Below are 11,701 nucleotides of genomic sequence, written 5' to 3'. Positions count from 1 at the left end.
ATATCTATACATTTGTTAAGCCGAAACGTTAATTATACGAAACCCCTTGATAGAAAAAAAATCTCAAAGAAAATTATTTAAAACACGTTTTGTTCTGTTATTTAATATGTTATGGGCATGAAAAAAATCACAGTGTATCTTTAAATGCAACTAAAGCATTTGTCGAGAGGTTTTGCTCTATTTTAAACGAGTCGTGTTTTATTAAATATTATTACTTATTAATTATTATCGTTTTTAAAATAAGCACGCTCCCTCTAACATTCCTCCCTCTCAAACCATCTTTGAAGGCTTACTACGGGGCCTTAAGTAGTATCTGATTCACTTGATCGTGCCAAGTCTTCCTCGGTCGTCCCCGACTTATTCTACGGCGCCCGGGTCGGACCGCACCGCAACGGCTGTGCTACGTGAGTTCAGAGTGTTAACTTCCTCGCTTGCAACAAATATAGGTCCCAACGGATTAAAAATTGTTTGTGACAGTCATGGAAGTGTACTAAAAATATGTAACTTTAATATTTTCATTCATTTCAAAAACGATCTAAAACCGCACATTTAGAAACGGTTCCAACTGGCTACAACATCAACATGTCCGGTAAGACGGCTGTCACCGACGTCGCCTGGCGTAATGTCAACGCCACTGAATTCACGAATTAAAATGAATGTCGTTTTGACAGCAAACCGAAAGATAAAAACAATGAAATCACCCTATTCTGTACATGTACCTGTTGCAAATATATCTACTGACTTTTCCGAACAAAAACTTTGTCCCAACCTTCACCTTTCCAATATCCTTCTGTATAGTGTTAAAAGAAGAAAACATTATCAACTACAGGTTTATTGACATAGGGATCGCGGGTTTCTGGCCATCTCTCAAGGAACCATTAAAATGAAAACACTTTTTCCAGTTATACTGATATACCATTTATTTGGCAACAAGGTTATGCATAATATTACTACATTAGCTTAAACTATTATATGTAACAATTGTACGCTGGAAGTTACTGGCTCTGTTTCATTACTTTTGTTAAGGGTACCATATATTTAAAAGCGCTTACTGCTGTGCACTAATGTGGGAGGTTTGTGTTGCTTTTTTCGTGTCATTATCGCGTTGTTCAACCCTCCAGAGTTTATGGTAAAACAGTTTTCAGCCTTGCCACGTCCACGGCTCTCCGCACTGAAGTGAGGAGTTCTCCATACTCAAGTTCAGTCTCCCTGTGTATTCCCACTATCCCTCCTGTTTCATCTCTGACCCTCTTCTGTAGTTAATAATTCCTTTTATGGGCATGATTTTAGCATTAGCGCTTGTTGCTCTTCCGTCAATCACCATATGAGGTGATCCTTCTAATTGCACATGACCAAGGCATGTTTTACATTATATTGCTGCGTGATCGATGTGATAAGTCTAAGGGATAGGAAAAGTGCCCTTGAGTTGATTTTGTTATGAAAACGGCGCTATACAAATAATCCAATCATTATTATTATTATTATTGTGGTGTATCCTCTATGATTTGTAGTCGTAGGGATACTTGATTAATGGAGGATATGGGGAACTAGATATTGGTAAATCTACAACACATTTGGAGTCAATATTGTGAAAGGTATAACTTTTTTAGAACAGTTGAGTTTTTTTTTTCGAATAAATCGAATCCGAAATTAATCGAAGGTAAATCGACAAACAAATAAATAAACTTTTGAGTTTTTAAGGTCAAATTTGTTAGTTAGTTTCTATTTATTGTCAAAATACGTCGTAGTGTGGTCCCAGGTCAAACAAATTTGTTAGTTAGTTACTATTTATTGTCAAAATACGTCTTAGGGTGGACCCAGGTCAAACAAATTTGTTAGTTAGTTACTATTTATTGTCAAAATACGTCGTAGGGTGGACCCAGGTCAAACAAATTTGTTACTATTTATTGTCAAAATACGTTGTAGCGTGGACCCAGGTCAAATTTGTTAGTTAGTTTCTATTTATTGTCAAAATACGTCGTAGTGTGGTCCCAGGTCAAACAAATTTGTTAGTTAGTTACTATTTATTGTCAAAATACGTCTTAGGGTGGACCCAGGTCAAACAAATTTGTTAGTTAGTTACTATTTATTGTCAAAATACGTCGTAGGGTGGACCCAGGTCAAACAAATTTGTTACTATTTATTGTCAAAATACGTTGTAGCGTGGACCCAGGTCAAACAAATTTGTTAGTTAGTTACTATTTATTGTCAAAATACGTCGTAGCGTCGACCCAGGTCAAATTTGTTAGTTAGTTACTATTTATTGTCAAAATACGTCGTAGGGTGGACCCAGGACAAACAAATTTGTTAGTTAGTTACTATTTATTGTCAAAATACGTCGTAGCGTGGACCCAGGTCAAATTTGTTAGTTAGTTACTATTTATTGTCAAAATATGTCGTAGGGTGGACCCAGGACAAACAAATTTGTTAGTTAGTTACTATTTATTGTCAAAATACGTCGTAGCGTGGACCCAGGTCAAATTTGTTAGTTAGTTACTATTTATTGTCAAAATACGTCGTAGGGTGGACCCAGGTCAAACAAATTTGTTACTATTTATTGTCAAAATACGTTGTAGCGTGGACCCAGGTCAAACAAATTTGTTAGTTAGTTACTATTTATTGTCAAAATACGTCGTAGCGTGGACCCAGGTCAAATTTGTTAGTTAGTTACTATTTATTGTCAAAATACGTCGTAGGGTGGACCCAGGACAAACAAATTTGTTAGTTAGTTACTATTTATTGTCAAAATACGTCGTAGCGTGGACCCAGGTCAAATTTGTTAGTTAGTGACTATTTATTGTCAAAATACGTCGTAGGGTGGACCCAGGTCAAACAAATTTGTTGGTAACTATTTATTATCAAAATACGTTGTAGCGTGGACCCAGGTCAAATTTGTTAGTTAGTTACTATTTATTGTCAAAATATGTCGTAGGGTGGACCTAAGTAAAACAAATTTGTTAGTAATTTACTATTTACTGTCAAAATATGTCGTATCACGGACCCAGGTCAAATTTATTAGTTAGTTACTATTTATTTTCAAAATACGTCGTGGCGTGGACCCAGGTCAAACTTTTTTAATTACGTTTAGGAATCAAACAGTTATTTATAAGAAAATTACATTGTAAAATGAACATAACATCATAAACTTGTTAGGTTCCACTCATCGATATTTGGTGATGTGGATTCCCCAGTTCCCGCTTGTATAAGTAGTTTCCGGACACCATGTATATACCCTTGATTGGGGATGCCACAGGCATCCCTCTGGCACCAGGCAATTTGAATTGGAGTTGCATAACAAAAAAAATTATAATGCTAAATGGACTACCATCCTAATGCAAATGAGTATTTTTTGGTAAGTCTAGTTCCTACCTACTATTAAAAGTTAATAGGGCAAGCTAGGTCAAAGAACTCCCAGAGAGAGGTTATACTTGATGTCATTGTTACGGTATCTGGCCTCTTTCCTGTTTACACAAGATGTGTGAGAAAGAAGACTTTGTATACGAATGACCTCTCTCTCTGACTATTATTATACTGTTAGGTTTATGTGTGTTCCATAAAAAGGACTGCCTGTTTCAGCACAGACAAGGGTTTTTTTCAAGGTACTATGTGACTGAGGACCAGAGATGGCTGCCAAAGTCAACAACGGGATGCACTTGAGATATATACAGGGTCAGTTGTTAAGTGCTATTAAAGTTTCTGCGGGCCCTGTATAGTATACCCAGCTGATCATTTAGGCCATTCGTACACGGATATACTTACAAGAGACTCGAGTTTAGTGCGCGTAGCATACGTGCCTCTCGTGAGTATATGACATACTATTTTGCTAGTGTTTGTACACAACGAGACACCTCGATTACCAGAGATGTGCAAAATGGGTATCCAAAACCATTTGAAATGCAAAATGGAAATGGGTCAAAACTTTTCCATTTGAAAATGCGAAATGCAAAATGGTTTTTAGAAAAGCATTTCAAATGCAAAATGCAAAATACCTATTTTCAAAATGTATTGAAAATGCAAAATGGTTTCTCAAGTCAAACAATAAAATAATTATAGAATTTTTAAACATTTTTGTCATTTAATAATGGATATCAATGTAGAGCAATACATGATGGTAAATAGAAAAACACCACGACTACAGATTATGAAACCACAAAAAATTTGCGCGGGACTAATGTTGCCAACGTAAAAACATAGAAACTGCTATCCAACATTTAATATTACAGCGTCATTGCCCCATGTTCAGTATTTTTTGTAATGGTATCACTCAATTGCCAGGGCTCCTACCAGGGAGCAACTTGACATATGTAATTTATCTCTCATAGCGAGGTTGAGGACCGACTGATATTTGGGGCTTATGAAAAAAAGATGAGTGGAGATAGTAAGAAGAATGTTGCAAAAAAGCATTTAAAATGGAAAATGCATTGAGAAAAGCATTTAAAATGCAAAATGCAAAATGGTTTATAGAAAAGCATTTAAAATGCAAAATGGAAAATACCCATTTTGCATTTTGCATTTCCATTTGAAATGGATTTATTTGAAATAAAGCACATCTCTGTCGATTACAGGTTTGACGTCAGTTGAGCGCTACTGACAGTGCCGGCAGCATGTTACACTAGTTGCAAATGCATCTACTACTCGTTTGACGGAAATAGTGTACGAACATGATTTGAATGTTAAATTTGTTCTACAGGTGGGAAAATATCCATCTTTATATGACTACAATAGTTGGAAAAAAAGTCAATTTGACATCATTCTCATGTAGTACCTTGGCGGCGATGAATCTCTTACAATAAATATTTATTTCGTTGTATGGATAAACCTAAAATCTTCTTTAACCTGTTGAATATTAGGAAACCAATTACATATGATGTTTGGGACCAAATTTGGTTTCCTCATAATTAACGGGTTAAGATTATAAAAAAGAACAATATTGTGTTCATCGCTAGCAGAGATGTGCTTTATTTCAAATAAATCCATTTCAAATGGAAATGCAAAATGGGTATTTTCCATTTTGCATTTTAAATGCTTTTCTAAAACCCATTTTGCATTTTAAATGCTTTTCTCAATGCATTTTCCATTTTAAATGCTTTTTTGCAACATTCTTCCTACTATCTCCACTGATTTTTTTTCATAAGCCCCAAATATCAGTCGGTCCTCAACCTCGCTATGAGAGATAATTTACATTTGTCAAGTTGCTCCCTGGTAGGAGCCCTTGGGACCCTTGGGACCTCCTAAGACCCAAACAGTCCCAAATGCCGTGCGCGCATTATACTCTCCTAAGACCATATTTGTCCCAGAACGACCGCACATTATTAAAATGCATATATCTCTCTTCCTCTCATCTAAAAATTAATTATTTCTTTTATGTCAGAAAGAGAACGAAATAGTGCTTGTTATTGTCTTTGAAAAAATGGAAGCTTGTAGAAGGTTCGATCCATGCAAATCAACGTCTCAAGGGTTAAAAAATCTATTTATTGTTTTGGTGTGTAATTCGTAGTACTCCATTTAATTTTTTTAAATAAATTTAAACTAAATCAAATTTAATAATGTTATAATAATTATTAAGTTCTGCAAGTATTTCTGTTATGTTTACAGTTTTTTAATGTGACAGCTGTTTCGGCTATTATCAAACTAACAGTTTGCCTCAAAAGCCGAAACAGCTGTCACATTAAAAAACTGTAAAAATAACAGAAATACTTGCAGAACTTAATAATTATTATAACATTATTAAATTTGATTTAGTTTAAATTTATTTAAAAAAATAAAAAATCTATAATTATTTTAATTGTTTAACCTGAGAAACCATTTTGCATTTTCAATGCATTTTGAAAATAGGTATTTTGCATTTGAAATGCTTTTCTAAAAACCATTTTGCATTTTGCATTTTCAAATGGAAAAGTTTTGACCCATTTCCATTTTGCATTTCAAATGGTTTTGGGTACCCATTTTGCACATCTCTGATCGCTAGTCACTTGGCATTGTGTTAACTCTACAGCTGCATGTGAAATTATTGAGTTCAGCATAATTAGGGTAGCGTCGTGCAAGTAGCTTTAAAGAGTAGCATATCGGCAGGCATCTTGTAGTTACATCACAGTTGCGTAGCTTGCAAGCATCTCTGTGTACATAGAGTTACACCAAGCATATCAATGGAAAGCATGTTGGGAAGACTGCTTCCGTTGAAAAAGACAGGACATTAGATCGTCGATCTGTAAAACAAATATTTAAATTTTAAAAAAACAATTGTGAAATGCCAAACTAATATATTTTCATGGCTATGATATAACATTTATTTACACTCTTAAAAGAAAAATTATGGTAACAATATAACTAGAGTAGAAATAATTTCTTAAATTACAAAAAATAAATTAAATCTCAAACATATTAGCTCTAGATTTATGTATTATTATTGTTGTAAGCTGTGATCTGCTTACAAAAATTAAAGCTTACAAAATTTGCAAAGATCAGAAAACTAACACTTGAAAATTGTGTCTCCAACTTGTCTGACAACTTAAATTCCACAAAAACACTTCTAGGTATAGGTCACATAATCCAAATTGATCCAAACTTAGGATTGTGTATCGGTGTGTATGTATACACTTCCAATGACTTGCGAAAAGTCACTGAGAAACAGCATTTGTCCTGCTAAACGCCTACTTATTGTCATTAGCGAGAAGGGATAACATTCAAATATAATATTCTAAAAGTTTTTAAGTACATTTATTCCAAAATTCATATTGCTTTTTTACTATAGTGTAAATGAACTTTGTTCAATTTGTGATTTTCTTTGTTCAATGCATCTGTGTGAGTGATGTGTTTAAATCAACTTGGTTGCGATACACAAAGATTAGTTTATTTATATTGTTAAATAAATAACAGCATTACAACATTGAATTTGGGCTACATTAAATCTAGGGCTAAATGAGAGATTGCAGAGTATCATTTTGGTTTCGAAGGCCACTGGATAAACTAAAATTAAATTAAAAATAATATAATATCTATTACAGAATATGAAGATAATATAAATCAAATAATAGTTCTGTATTAATAACTATATTGAATTAACATTTTTTTTTAATAATATGCACCTGTATTTTTATTGCAACTTTATTGTTCATGTTTCCGGAGAAAACTGATTTATAAATCATCTTTATTAATTTTTTTTAACAATATTAATAATGGTCAAAGAATATGAAATACAGAAAAAAAAAAAAACTTGCATCATATATTGACGCGAATTTTAATGATAGAAAAAGTCGAGGACACTTGAGGAAGAGATGTTCAAGTGAATCAAATATTTAAGCCGGGACATGTCAAGTGTCAGAATAAAAGAAGAGTATGTATCAGACAATATATGAATTTGAATGAAGCTAAAATCATTTGCCAAGACCAACTTATTTATTGGGGTATCCTCTCTGCCTACGCCTGCAGAGAAACAGTGTGATGGTTAGTTAGTTTGTTGCATTGACAATTGTATAATTTTTTATGCGAAAATTAATCACGTAATTGAAATGAAAACAAGAGGAAGCATAGCTAGCAGAAAATACACTGAAAACAAAAAATGTACCATATCATTGTTGCAAACGTTGAAACGAATAAGAATAATTATGATATTTTCTAAATTCAATTATTTTATCAGAGAAGTTTTGGTGTTCATATGTAAAATGATCATAAACAAAATGATTGTAATCAAATGATCGTTAGCAAAATGATTGTAGGCAAATAATAAGCAAATAACACAATCAAATAGTAATTTACGATCAAATGGGATTAGGGTCAAATGATAATCATGATATTTTAACATACGATTATTTGATTACGAACGGTATAGTAATAATAATAGTAGTTACCATTTTTGGTAATGAGTTATGAGCCACTTTCTTGAGCACAAACTGGACATATTAAAAATACATAGTAATAGTAATTGTAGAGAATATTTATATGTACATATGTTTGAACAGCCAAGTGAAAGTTTTTTTTTTTAAATAGGTGCATTTGGAATGATTTTTCTTATAACTATTTAAATTATTTTTACAATCATTGATGTGATTCTTTTAATGTCATTTAACATTTTCAATGCTAGCCTTTTCAACGCAATCTATCCCATTGTGCGGCACGTTTTAACACAATATATGTGATTTAGTGAAACTTGATTGAGAATCACATATGTATGAGAAATCGGCGTACGGGAATAGCCGCCAATGGATCACATAGGTGACAGCCACATTGATATTTGGTAGAAATAAACATCGCTTGCCAAAAACTGTACAATGATAATGGCAGACTGCAGACTTAATACAAGACATTTAGTATTAAGTCTGCAGTCTTGTCGTTGCGGTGTGAAGTCTGCCGCCAACCTCAGAATCATACAGCCAATGTTAGACTTGGCTAACTTAGGAACCAGGAACATCTCTTTAAAATCCCGTATAAAAATTCAATTCTTTCAAGAGAGGCATACAAATACAATATTGGATTGAAACACAACAATATTGCTTATGTACGGACGCATACAAATAATTCATATTAATATTTTAAAGCATAACTTGCAATAAGTGTGTAAAATATTTAAATTAGTGCGTAGATTATAACGTACGTTGCGTTTAACCTTAAGGCGATGCCATACGTAGTAATGCAAAATCATGTGTTTTTGGTTTGAAAATTTGGTCGCCTAGAAATGTTTCAGATGCTTTAATTAAATACTGCGAGTAGAATACATCTTGGCCTTTGAAATAATCGAGTATTTTTTAGATAAGTCTTTTTATAAGCTCAGAAAAAAATAATGTATAGGCGTATGAAAACTGCTTTAAAGTTCAAAATCTCCTACTTACGAACCCATTTTCGGTTATGATTTTATTGTATAATGTGGCAAATTAAGTTATTTATAAATTGATCAGAAAAAAATTAAATATTTATGACTGAACATCCACAAAATAAAATAAAAGGCACTTTTTGGCCATGTTATTTTCTTGCATAAATCAAAACAGGCGGATGGTGTTAAGCGGGAATTTAAACCTTATCGCCATCTATGTAAGGGTTGTTATTGATAGTTGCTCAATTTAAAATATTACACTACGTAGTGCATCGCCTTAAGACGCATTATTTGTTTGCGGCCTGTACATACGTAATATGAATAAATAGTTTTATACATACACAAACTATACTGCTTCAAGTGTCTTTTCCTAAAATAATTAAATTAGCGCCACCTATGAAAGAGCAGATTATGAATTCTTTTTAGTGTACCCTTAAAATAAAATCAATACACAATAGTATTACAGTATACAGTAAATAAAATCAATATTACAATAGTCTTACAGTATACAGTATTATAGTATTGATGCTGTAAAAGTAGAAAAGTTAAGTCTATTATACAAACTTTTGAAGTTAAAAGTACATTAAACTTATTCACATATCAGACCCACATCAATCAGAAAACAAAAATGACTTAACTTAGTGAGAAACTTAATTTAACTTAATTTAGACAATATATATTATTAAAAATTAATAATAATGACATACAAGGAAAAGCAGGTAACTAAAATATTTAGAATTATGAATCCCAATGTTTTAATTTATTTATTCACAGATTTACGAAATTATTCCATCTACAGGATTTTCCAATAAGAGGTGTTATTTTGATATTCAATCGTAAAAGATCAATGGTTTCGTTGCTTGTGTGGCACGTAGCACCGTCTTGTTGAAAGCAAACGTTGTCCAGATCAATACCATCCAATTCCGGCCATAAAAATCATTAATCATCTCTCAATAGCGCAATCCATTCACCGTAACTGTTGCTCCAGCCTCATTTTCGAAAAAGTAAGGTCCAATGACTCTGCCGGACCATAAACCGCACCAAACAGTCACACGTTGAGGATAGAGAGGCTTTTCAACAATAACTCTTGGGTTTTCCGAGCCCCAGATGCGACAATTTTGCTTGTTGACGAAGCCACCGAGGTGGAAATGGGCCTCATCACTCAAGATGATTTGCATTTGATTCACTCAAGTGAATTTGAATAATTTCAATGCGTTGTTGAAGCGTGTATCGTTCCATTTTTATTAATGGCGTAGTTTCTACTTGTCAAATGTCAAAAAATGACAGCTTCAAAAGTAACATCTACCGAAATAGCGGGCTATTCAAAATAACACCTCTTATTGGAAAACCCTGTATTTATACAAATGGATATTATCGTATGTTTGTGCCAAACGGACTAAAAAATTACTCGTCAGATTTTGCTGAAAATTGAAAAATTTGTTCTTATTAGTGCCTAGAGTGTTTAGAGAGTAGTTTAAATGGTAGAAGATATCGGCAACGCCCGAGGAAGATATTAGCAATAGCGAAGTATTGCCGGGTCTGCTAGTTTTAGATACTTCCTTTACTAAATTTAAACTTTTTAATCTCACTTATGACAAAATACATGACGGAAATCCCTGTGAGGAAGATAATATTCTTGTAACAAAAAAAATTTGTATGTATACTAATTTCGGCTGTGATTATGTCTGTTACTCTGAACTGTTCAATGAAGACTATAACTTGGATTTGCTTTGAATTTAAGATTCATTTCCAAAATTGAAAACAGATTGTGGAAACAATTTAGACAAGCGATTACAGTAGGTAACAAACACATTTCATTTTAATTAATTAACAATTCTAAATTTAAAGTGTGTATTTCTTTAATTTAATTTTAATTCGAAAGGTAAATTTTCAATTGTCTCTAAAATTGATGTTGGTTGTTTTTGGCAAATATTTTTTAGTAAAAATGCTTCATAAATCCTACAATTATAATATCCAGTGATTTTTCACGGGTCTGCGCTAGTGGGTACATTAAATGTATGTACAAGTGTTCATTTGCAATAGTGGTAAGAAAAAACAGACATAAATGTTGACTTATGAACAGCAGAAGTTTAAAAATGGATTTACGTGCTAAAAATTGACTTTTGCATTGATTCTGTTTTCCTTGTATGTCTGCAATATGTTGTATTACGGACAATGTATGTATTATCAAATTATTGTTTATTTATTATGCTTTTTAATCACATTGTATTGATAATCATGAGTGATTTAACATAATTCTATCAATTGTCATGATCAAATGACAATTTAACTTCATGTTGCGTGAATCCTTACAATTCTCAAAAAATATTGTGCATAAAAAACTTTACAACTGTCTAACAGATCTGTAAATATCTTGAGAGATGTTTAAATTGTACACGTCATCATTCTACAAGCATCTCGTAGTAGGCGAAACCGGTGCCATCTTGAATAATAAACTAGCAGCTAAAATTTTAAGTTTTTTAATCACAATAATAAATAAATTAAAAGGAATTGAAGAAATAACATAACGCTAAATATGTAGCGATTGAATTAACTAACAATTAAGATAGCGTACTGAAACCAACAAATTTATTATTCTGATAAAAACAATTATAACAAAAGTACAGTCGTCGTAGAACGGAAATTGCAAAATATCTTCAAAAACACGTATTTCGGAATTTGTTCTAAATTCTATTATGCATGTCTGGTAAAAGTGACTCACTGTTATCAGTTGAGTAAAGGGAGATTATTTTGTATTTTAATTTGGGGAGTATTTGGGGAGTAATATAGGGGATAGAAATATCTGATAAATTGAATAAGCGACATTAAGAACGGGTTGTTTCAGAGAATTTGAACAATTAATTTTCAAGTACTGTGAAAGTTCTATTCAAGTTA

This window comes from Hesperophylax consimilis, chromosome 22, assembly GCF_061612785.1.
Source record: "Hesperophylax consimilis isolate HC1 chromosome 22, BYU_Hcon_1.0, whole genome shotgun sequence".
Taxonomy (NCBI): Eukaryota; Metazoa; Arthropoda; class Insecta; order Trichoptera; family Limnephilidae; genus Hesperophylax; species Hesperophylax consimilis.
Note: the sequence above shows the minus strand (reverse complement) of the source record.